The sequence below is a fragment of the Arachis hypogaea genome, chromosome 11 (genome assembly GCF_003086295.3).
Source record: "Arachis hypogaea cultivar Tifrunner chromosome 11, arahy.Tifrunner.gnm2.J5K5, whole genome shotgun sequence".
Lineage (NCBI taxonomy): Eukaryota > Viridiplantae > Streptophyta > Magnoliopsida > Fabales > Fabaceae > Arachis > Arachis hypogaea.
Genome location: NC_092046.1, coordinates 48,994,197 through 49,003,486, shown reverse-complemented (window position 1 = coordinate 49,003,486; position 9,290 = coordinate 48,994,197). Strand labels below are relative to the sequence as shown.

General features: G+C 34.1%; 1 pseudogene; it reads left to right on the top strand.

The window, feature by feature from the left end:
* The first annotated feature begins 882 nt into the window (after positions 1 to 882).
* LOC112721343 (plasma membrane ATPase 2-like) lies at positions 883 to 8,235 on the top strand (annotated as a pseudogene).
* Positions 8,236 to 9,290: the final 1,055 nt, after the last annotated feature.

Below are 9,290 nucleotides of genomic sequence, written 5' to 3'. Positions count from 1 at the left end.
GCTTTGCTTCCCAGTTTCCAGTTTTCCACCGATTTTGAAATAAAACGAATCCAACTTATCAGGAAATAATAGAAGTATTTCTCAAACGAGAACGAGCAAGGAAAGGGACTAGGTCTAGGGTTCTACATTGTGTTGAAAAAAGTGAGCACGGCGATGGGGAGGGACACGGAGAATGACGAAGAGAACGAGAGAAAGGGAGATCCGCCATCGAAGGAGGAAGAAGAGAAAGATGGAGAAGGCGACAATGGAGAGAGAAGTCGCCACCGCTGCTTCCTGCACCTCTAGAGCTATCTCTGCCTTGCGCTGCTGTTGCCGTTTCTATCTTGCGCTGCCGGATCCGCCACTTCTGTAATCCCTCTTCTCTGCCTTGCGCAGCCTGAGCCGTCTCTGGTTGTCGTCGCTGCTCGATGGTCGTCGTCGGCTCGTCAATGCCTCACGTCTTCGCTGCTCTGCCTGAGCCGTCTCTGCTGTAATCCTCACTGCTCGCTGCAATCATGTCTCAGGTTAGGGTTTTTTCTCCTCCGTAATCTTAGGAAGCTAATTCTATTCTCAGATTGGGGAAATTGAGGAATGTGTTTATTGTCTAATCATGTCTCAGGTTAGGGTTGCTCTTATGATACTGATGGCTTACCTTTCATACCTGCTTGTTGAGGTGAGAATCTCCTTTTAATTTTAATGGAGGTATTTTTCCATGTCTATTCATTATTGATGCAATTAATTCTAATACTAATAATTTTATTTTCAAGAGTCACAACCAAGTACGTCAAAAATTTCAACATGTTTGATTTATTATGAGATTGCTGATCTGAATTAACCTATTGCGGGCATGTTTTTGCAACATTGTCATTCATTGTTGAGATATTTATATTCCTTTATGTTGGGATGGATGCACTGGACATAGAGAAGTGGCGATTCATAAGCCAAAGGTAATACTAACATTTCTAGATTAATAAACTTTGTAAAACGTGAAAATTTTAATTAACATTTTTGGTCTCTTGATTCATTAGTCCTGGAAAATCAGTTGGGATCAGTTCAGTGCTTCTAGGACTTATCCTATTTGGAAGAGCAGCATTTGTTTTCCCTCTCTCATTCTTATCCAATTTGCTCCAGAAATCCCCACATGTGAAAATTGACATGAAGCAACAAGTATGTGTTTTCTTTTCCTGTTTCAATTTCTTTTCAGAGCCTTCCTTGGTACATGACTCTTATCTCCTATGATCTTGTTTCACAGGTCACAATCTGGTGGTCTGGTCTCATGCGAGGTGCTGTTTCTATAGTACTTGCTTACAACCAGATGAAGTAATCAAACTTCATGGCTAGCTTTCAATACTAACTAAATCTGTATCTGGTTTAGCAATAAACTGAATCTTTGACATGCAGTTTACAAGGCTAGGCCACACTACGTTGCGTGAGAATGCCATCATGATCACTAGTACCATTTCTGTTGTTTTCTTCAGCACAATGGTTAGACACTAATCTTTTCTTGACCAACTTGGTTTGTAAGTAATAAAACAAGTGTTTGATTGAAAATATTGAACTAAAAGTCAACACTAAAAGGAAAAGGGGGACTTTGGTGGATTTGAAAAACAATAGTGTCAATGCATCATTTTCTCATACATGTGATGTGATCCCAGCATGTAATAATGTTTATCTTATTTTTCTTCTTGTTTTGGTTATTACAATTACTGGTTTCATGTCTGTAGTATTGGATTTTGTATCACCTTCTGAGAAACCTAAGCATAATTCTCCACGTTATGGGAGGTTACTGTAGAACAACAATATCTCAGGTCAAATTCTGCCAGAGTTTGGAACCCTTCCAAAGCTTCAGACATTGGATCTTTCCAATAATTGATTCTCTGGGGTGATTCCTTCCACTCTCGGCCAATTAGATAGACTCCAATACCTGTGAGTAGTTTCTTATTTTGTTTTTCCTTTTATTATCATTTTAAGGAGTAAATTGATTTATTAATTTTGGTACTACTTGTGAGTAGTTAATGCAAATAAGTAAAAATTAAACAAAGGTAATTAGATGAAAATGATATGATGATAAAGGTAATATAGTATATCTTTTTTTGTTGCTTTTATAATCTCACGCCCACCCCAGCCCAGGCCAGGTCAGACCAGCGAGCTCCATGAATGAATGAATGAATTGAAGGAAAGAAGGGTTCAAAGTTTGGGGCTGGGATATAGAAAGTTTGGTGTCTCTCTATACAGTTATGGGAATGAATTGAAGGAAAGAAGGGTTCAAAGTTTGGGGCTGGGATATAGAAAGCTTGGTGTCTCTCTATACAGTTATGGAAAGGACTCTGATGTTATTTTCTGGTCTCTTTCTCAGGTATCCAAGTGATGCAGATAAGCATCTCTTGGCGTGGCAGACTGGCCTCTCCAGAAATCAGGTTCCCCTTCCCTCCCCCCTTCCTCCTCTTTATTAACTTTCATTTATTGCTTTGCTTTCATTCATATTCACAAATTACAAATACAAAATCCTCATCTTATATTTATATCTTGCATCAAACATCCACTAATCATTACCAGTTATATATAAATCTCTTACAATAATCATGACAAATTATGGCAGTTTAGCTAGCTATTCTCTTTAGTCTTTAATAGTTGTTAGTCTTGATATTTAATATGCTAATGTGGTGGAACGATATCTTAGATCATTGATTAAGTCTGAAGTTATTAGTTTGGGGGTCAGAATATTGTACTTGCTTCGATCCTCTCTGCTCGCGATTCGAGCTTCGAGTCTCTCCGCTCGGGTTCGAGCTTTGAGCCTCTTCGCTCGCGTTCGAGCTTCGATCCCCTCTGCTCGCGTTCGTTCATCACCACCGGTTACTATTTCACAGGTACCTATGATTCTGCCTATTCTTTTTTCTTTTCCATTTTCGTGCCTTGAATCCTAATTTTAATAATATTGTTGTTGCTATTGTAGCATTTTTGGTAATAATGTTGATGTTTCAAGCTTCTCTAGTTTCTGCTCGCCATTCATCTCTTACCAAAAGAAGAGTGGCAGGAGTTGATTCAGGTTCCTCTCTTATTTAATCTTATGAGATGTTAAGATATATTCAGCTAGATCTAAATTTGCAAATTAATTTAATTGGTTTGTCACATTTCTCTGGAGTTGTTAAGATATAAATAAATATATTTATAATTTTTTATTATTAGAAAAAGTTATTGTGAAATTTGATATATTTCATTTCTACTTTTGATTGTTTGGTGAACAGATCTCAACAATTAATATGTTCGCCATTGCGTCAAAGTTAGTTTTCTATCTTCAGTGTTTTAATCTTACATAAAAGTAATTAACCTGTGGCATTAAAATTACAAAAAGATTATTGTAGATATAAATAAATATATTCAGTTGTTCTGATTTGGTATGCCAGTTCAATTTCTTAGCGTAGCTATGTTGCTTGCTTGTTTCTACTTTTGAAAATTTTGTTCTTAGACAAATCATGATGGCCTTCACTAGACTTTTGCAGAAACTATTTTTGTGTGTCATTATCTCATTGCTATAGCACTTTAATTTGTCTCCATCTCTATGATCTCTCTTTACACAATCCAAGCACTTTCCATAGGACAAGATGAAGACTTACTAAAAATGTCTCCTAAGCCTTACTTCTATCCATTTGATGAACCTGAAGATAAAGTTTGAGAAGATAACAGTTCAAGGCTATCCTCTAATATGTCCTCAGTTAGTGGTTCCAAAGAATAGAACTGTTCTGTTTGGACTCTGATCTAATATAAATTTGCAAGATCTGCATCTAGCTTTTTTCCTTGGCTATCATATATATGTGTATTTTTGAGGTATATGATAGAATCAATTGATTTGATTAATATATGCTATTGATTTGATTAATATATGCTGAATATGATAGAATCAATTGTTCAAGAGCTTTGTGTTTGTCATAGATTCTGCTAACAAAAACACTCATTCTACTTATTAGAGATCAAGTACAAAATTCAATATTAAGATTCCCAGTTTCTTTCAATAAATGTATTTTCCTTTGGATTCAATCAATGCTACTAGATTAGGAGTTCCTCTTGTTTTTTTGCTAGCTAGGCTACCAGCGAAGTTAGTAGAAGTGGTAGTTTACAAAGAAGAAATTACAATTTTTGTTGTTGGATTAAAGTGATTCAAGTATCTATTTCAAAGTTTCATGCAATTTCGATAACAAATTTCGGAGAACTTCTAAAACCACTTTTTAATGAGGTAGCAAGAAAAGTTGCCGGATTTGGTCCTGAATGATAAGAAATCATGTATTTATAAGAATTAAGATGGTGACTTGCTAATTTTGCTTTAACAAATATTCTATTAGAAAAACTACAAAAAATACTGCTCATGAATATATATATATATATATTTGTTAGGGGAATGTACAATTTAATATTCATGTATAAGAAACATCTCCAGAGGTGAGGTCCTATTACCTTTCACTCTTGTTGTTTAGAAGGAGTTTTTTAAACCTATTTATTGCTTTTATATCTATAGTAATTAATATCATAAAGAAATTTTTATTATAATTTTTCAGTTTTAATGGTAAGTTGCTTATTTTTTATTTTGTATTATTTGCAGATTTAGCATATGGGACAAGTCAAGCATGGATATAAAATAGGCAAGTAGATTGACATTTTTTTGATAAATATTAATTACTATTTTGTTATAACAATTATTGTTAGACAATAATTTTATTATTTTGTTGAGAATTATTGATAAACATGTATTTGAAATACTAATTGAACTTTTTAATATCTATTTTAATTAGAATTTTATTATTAGTTATCTTGTCTCTTTTATAATTTTTTTCTATTGTGCACAAATTTATTTATTAATTAAAATAATTACACATGTATGAACAAAAAATTTTATTGTAAATTTTATTTTTTGTATTTTTATTACAAAATTAATTTTTATTTTTATAAAAAAGGCAACCCTTTTATTAGTTGCATATTTTGAATATTAGACAACACTTGTATGGTTGCATATCCAAAAGAAAAAGCAATACTTGTATAGGTTGTATATCCAAAAGAAAAGGCAACACTTGTATAGGTTGCATATCCAAAAGAAAAGGCAATACTTTAAAGGGTTGCATATTCAAAACTAATAGGCAACATTTCAAAGGATTGCAAATTCCAACTTATAAGCAACACGTAAAAGAGTTGTATTTTATTGCAAATAGGCAACACTTTTTAGTAGTGACCAAAATACGAGAGAAGAGACAACACTGCAAAAGTGTTGTCTCAAACACACCTTTGAAGTGTTGTTGTTTTTCAACCAAAGGCAACACTTACCAAGTGTTGCTCTCAAAAGCGTTGCTTTTGAAACAAAAAAGTGTTGCCTTGATCTAAGGCAATGGCTGCATATGCAACGCCGCCTAAAATCGTTGCCTTAGGTCCAAAAGTGTTGCCATAGATCAAAAGCAACCTTTTGTCAGCCTTTAGGCAACACTTTTTAAATGTTGCTTCAACCTAAAAATGTTGTAGTGTCTTATCTTATCTCACTTAATTTTTTCTCGATTACTCGTAGTGGAGGAGCTAGAAAGAGGGGCATCACAAGTTACTTCCACATAAAAAAAACAAAGAAAAATGAGAATTTTATAAGATAAAAAATCCATTAAGCTAGAACTCCCATTTGATTCTTTAATATGTTTATTTTGCTCTTTTTTCAAGTAGTTTTGTTGAATAATTGAAAATTTTTTATTGTCTAAGTTATTTTATTTTTATTTTCATAAAAGAAATTCTCCTTCTCTAAAGTAATAAAATTACAGTAAGAACATTGATTTTAAATATATTGGGATGTCACTACTATATTTTAGACTTTCGGTAACATTTGTTAAAATATTAGTATTGTAGATAAAATTATATTTAAGATAACATTTACAATGAAATGTTATTAAATATAGTTAATTTTTTTAAAAAGTTTAAAGAAATGTTACCTATTCTTATTCCTAAACACAAAGGGGTTCATAGTTTCCCAAAAACCCTCTCACGAACCATTGCATGTTTTCAGTTTTCTCGCTCAGTGCTTTCAATCGGTGCTCACAATCATTATTTCCTTTGAAATCAAGAATAAAAAAAATCATTCTCCAAAACAATCTCTTCCTCTCTCTCTTTCTCTATCTCTAGATCGTGATTTGTTCTCCTTGGAATCTTTCTCAATCTCAATCTAATTCAAGGGTTTGATTATTCTCAATTCTGATTATTTCATTTTCGTTTCATGCTTGTTCTGAATTTTTTTTTTAAATTTGTTCCCAAAAATTACGTGCAGAAGAAGAGTTGCATTATTCGAATCTGATCGTAGTGTGCGTGAGTGATTGAATCGGAATTGCGATGAGAAGGGAAAAATTCAAGAGCAAACCCACCGGTCGCCACCAGTTCTCCACGCCGGAAGATCTCCGTAAGCATTGCATGCTCTCACTCTCACTTTCACTCTCAGTGCTATGAATCTCTCAGTCTTGCTCTGTCTCCATCTCAATCTCTGAATACTTTGAATCTTTGGATTTCATTCTGCCTCCTCAGTTGCTTTCTACTTGTAAGTTAAATTTTCATTGTCTTCTTTCTTGTTCTCTTCAATTTGGGAGTTTAGGTCCTTTAGATCATGTTTTTTTTAATTAATGCTGATTTTATATTAAATCCTTCAAGTCTTGTAAACCATGCATACTTGAGATTAATGATTATGAATGTTAGGTCTTCTCTCCTAGAATTGAGCTATTTTGGCCAATAAAATAATCAGAGGTGGTTGCTCTTCCACACCTGAGGCTGAGGTTGAAGAATCTACCGTCAAGACTTCCAATCTTTTTATCCTCTGGCAGGTAATTCCATTATTTCTTTCTCTCTCGTTTTTCTTTTTCAATTATTTTAAATTAATTCAATTTCTGTGTGATTTGTTTTAATGAATAAGCAAACTGGAATCGCTTCTCTTTGTGTGGCTTGAACCTATCACGCTAAAGGTTATTATTATTATTATTATTATTATTATTATTATTATTATTATTATTATTATTATTAATTTGTTTTTTCTTTTTTTCTGCTTGCTGATTAATACCAAAGGCACGTGCAGGTATGCAAGAAGTACATTTTCTTCCTTTCAATCCAACTGATAAGAGGACTGCATTGACCTATATTGATCAAGATGGTAAAATGTATAGAGTAAGCAAAGGTGCACTAAACAGGTAATTTACCATCATTTATATACTTTTATAGTTAACTGTTAATATTTTGTCTTTTTTATTCTCATTGAGTTGTAACATGATGGCTAGATCCTACACCTTGCCCACAACAAATCAGACATCGAACACAGAGTTCATGCAGTGATTGATAAGTTTGCAGAACGCGGTCTGCGATCTCTTGCTGTAGCATACCAGGTAATTGATGAATTCGTCACATTGTCATTTGCTATATTTGCTTGCTTATATTTTAAGATAGTAGAAATGGTATGATTATGTTAACTTCTCCATTTCATAAAGGAAGTTCCCGATGGAAGGAAAGAAAGTGCTGCAGGCCCATGGCAGTTTATTGGCCTTATGCCCCTCTTTGACCCACCTAGACATGATAGTGCCGAAACAATACGGAGGGCACTAAATCTCAGAGTAAATGTCAAAATGATTATAGGTCCATAGTCAACACCTTTGACTTGGTTGTGTTATTGTACAGAATCATTGTAATTAAGTTTGCAAAGATTGGGAATTGGCTGTTGTATTGATTATCATGACAGTTAAGAATTTGGGCAACACAAAGTATCCTTTAGAAATGAATATAATCATTTATATATCTTTCCTTTTTTTGTTATCAGGTGATCAACTAGTTATAAGAAAGGAAACAGGATGACGCTTGGGAATGGGTACCAATATCTACCCTTCATCTGGTTTACTTGAACAGGACAAGGATGAATCCATTGCTGCCTTGCCTATTGATGAACTAATCGAAAAAGCAGATGGATTTGCTGGTGTATTTCCTAGTATGTCTCGATATTATCCCGGGGACTTCACGTGTACTCGAATAAGTATTAATATGATTGTTGTTTTATATTTTTGGTCAGAACACAAGTATAAGATTGTGAAGCGTTTGCAAGTGAGGAAACATATCTGTGGAATATCTAGTGATGGAGTGAATGATGCACCTGCTCTAAAGAAGGCAGACATTGGTATAGCTGTCGCCGATGCCACGGATGCTGCTCGTAGTGCATCTGATATTGTTTTAACAGAACCTGGTCTTAGTGTTATCATAAGTGCTTGCTAGTTTTCTTGTTTAAGGTGATTTACCTTGCCTAGTAACGTTTTTTTTCGCACTCGTGAATATGTGGAGGAAATATCCAACTCCGCTCGACCCTCTCATTCGTTCCAATAAGCCAAAGGATAAAAGGTAAATTTAACTAACTACCACTCTCACCCTCACTCTGGCTCATTCCTCTACATTACATTGTTTATTTCTAGTTCTGATATGATGCGAATGCTTCTTTAGTTGGATTTGGATATTTTAATATGAAAACTGCAATAGCAATTTTGAGCTCCTCTATCTGCATTATCATGTAACTCAGTTTAGCAGAATATCTACAGGTTCCCGTTTGACTCTAGCCTTGTTCAACCAAAAGATTCAAGAGGCAACCGTGATGCTTCTGCACTTCTTGATGAGGTTAGTTGCTTCTTGTACCGCACCTTTGGTATGCATTTCCCATAAAAGAGGATTTGTATGTTTCGAATTGAGGTATCTTCTCTGTCTACAGGTTGATATGCTCCACGAAGAGAATGAAAGCATACTTGACAAGGTATTTTAATATTATTTCTTTATCCCTCTTGATGCTTATAGTACTAACCTTGGTTGAAACCGATACACATAGCTCAGAGTTGAGGAAGAGAGATACAAAGAAGTAGAGGCCAGAGTTAGGGAGCTTGAGAAACAATTACTTGCTTTATTTCTTTCTTGGTATATGATTGAGGTTTACTAAATGATTGTCTACTTGTTCTCTGTTGACATTCTTAAATAGTTCACCTTTAAATATAAATGACAAAAAGCTAAGGAGGAATGTTAGGAAAAAGGCATGAAATAAAGACTTCTTATTCTTCATTTCATACTAATTTGACAGCATTATAGGATAAATATGTTCTCGTGTTATTTCTTCTTTAGTAATAATTTTTACTTTTCTGTTTCATGAACCCTTGGTTTTTCCAGATATAATTATAATCAGTTTTAAGCAGGTGATGAAGCCCCAGATAAGAGGAGCAAACTTGTTCCAGACTTGAATGATCTTACTAGAGAAGGAAATATCGAGAGTATGCTTTCAGTTAAAATGGGAC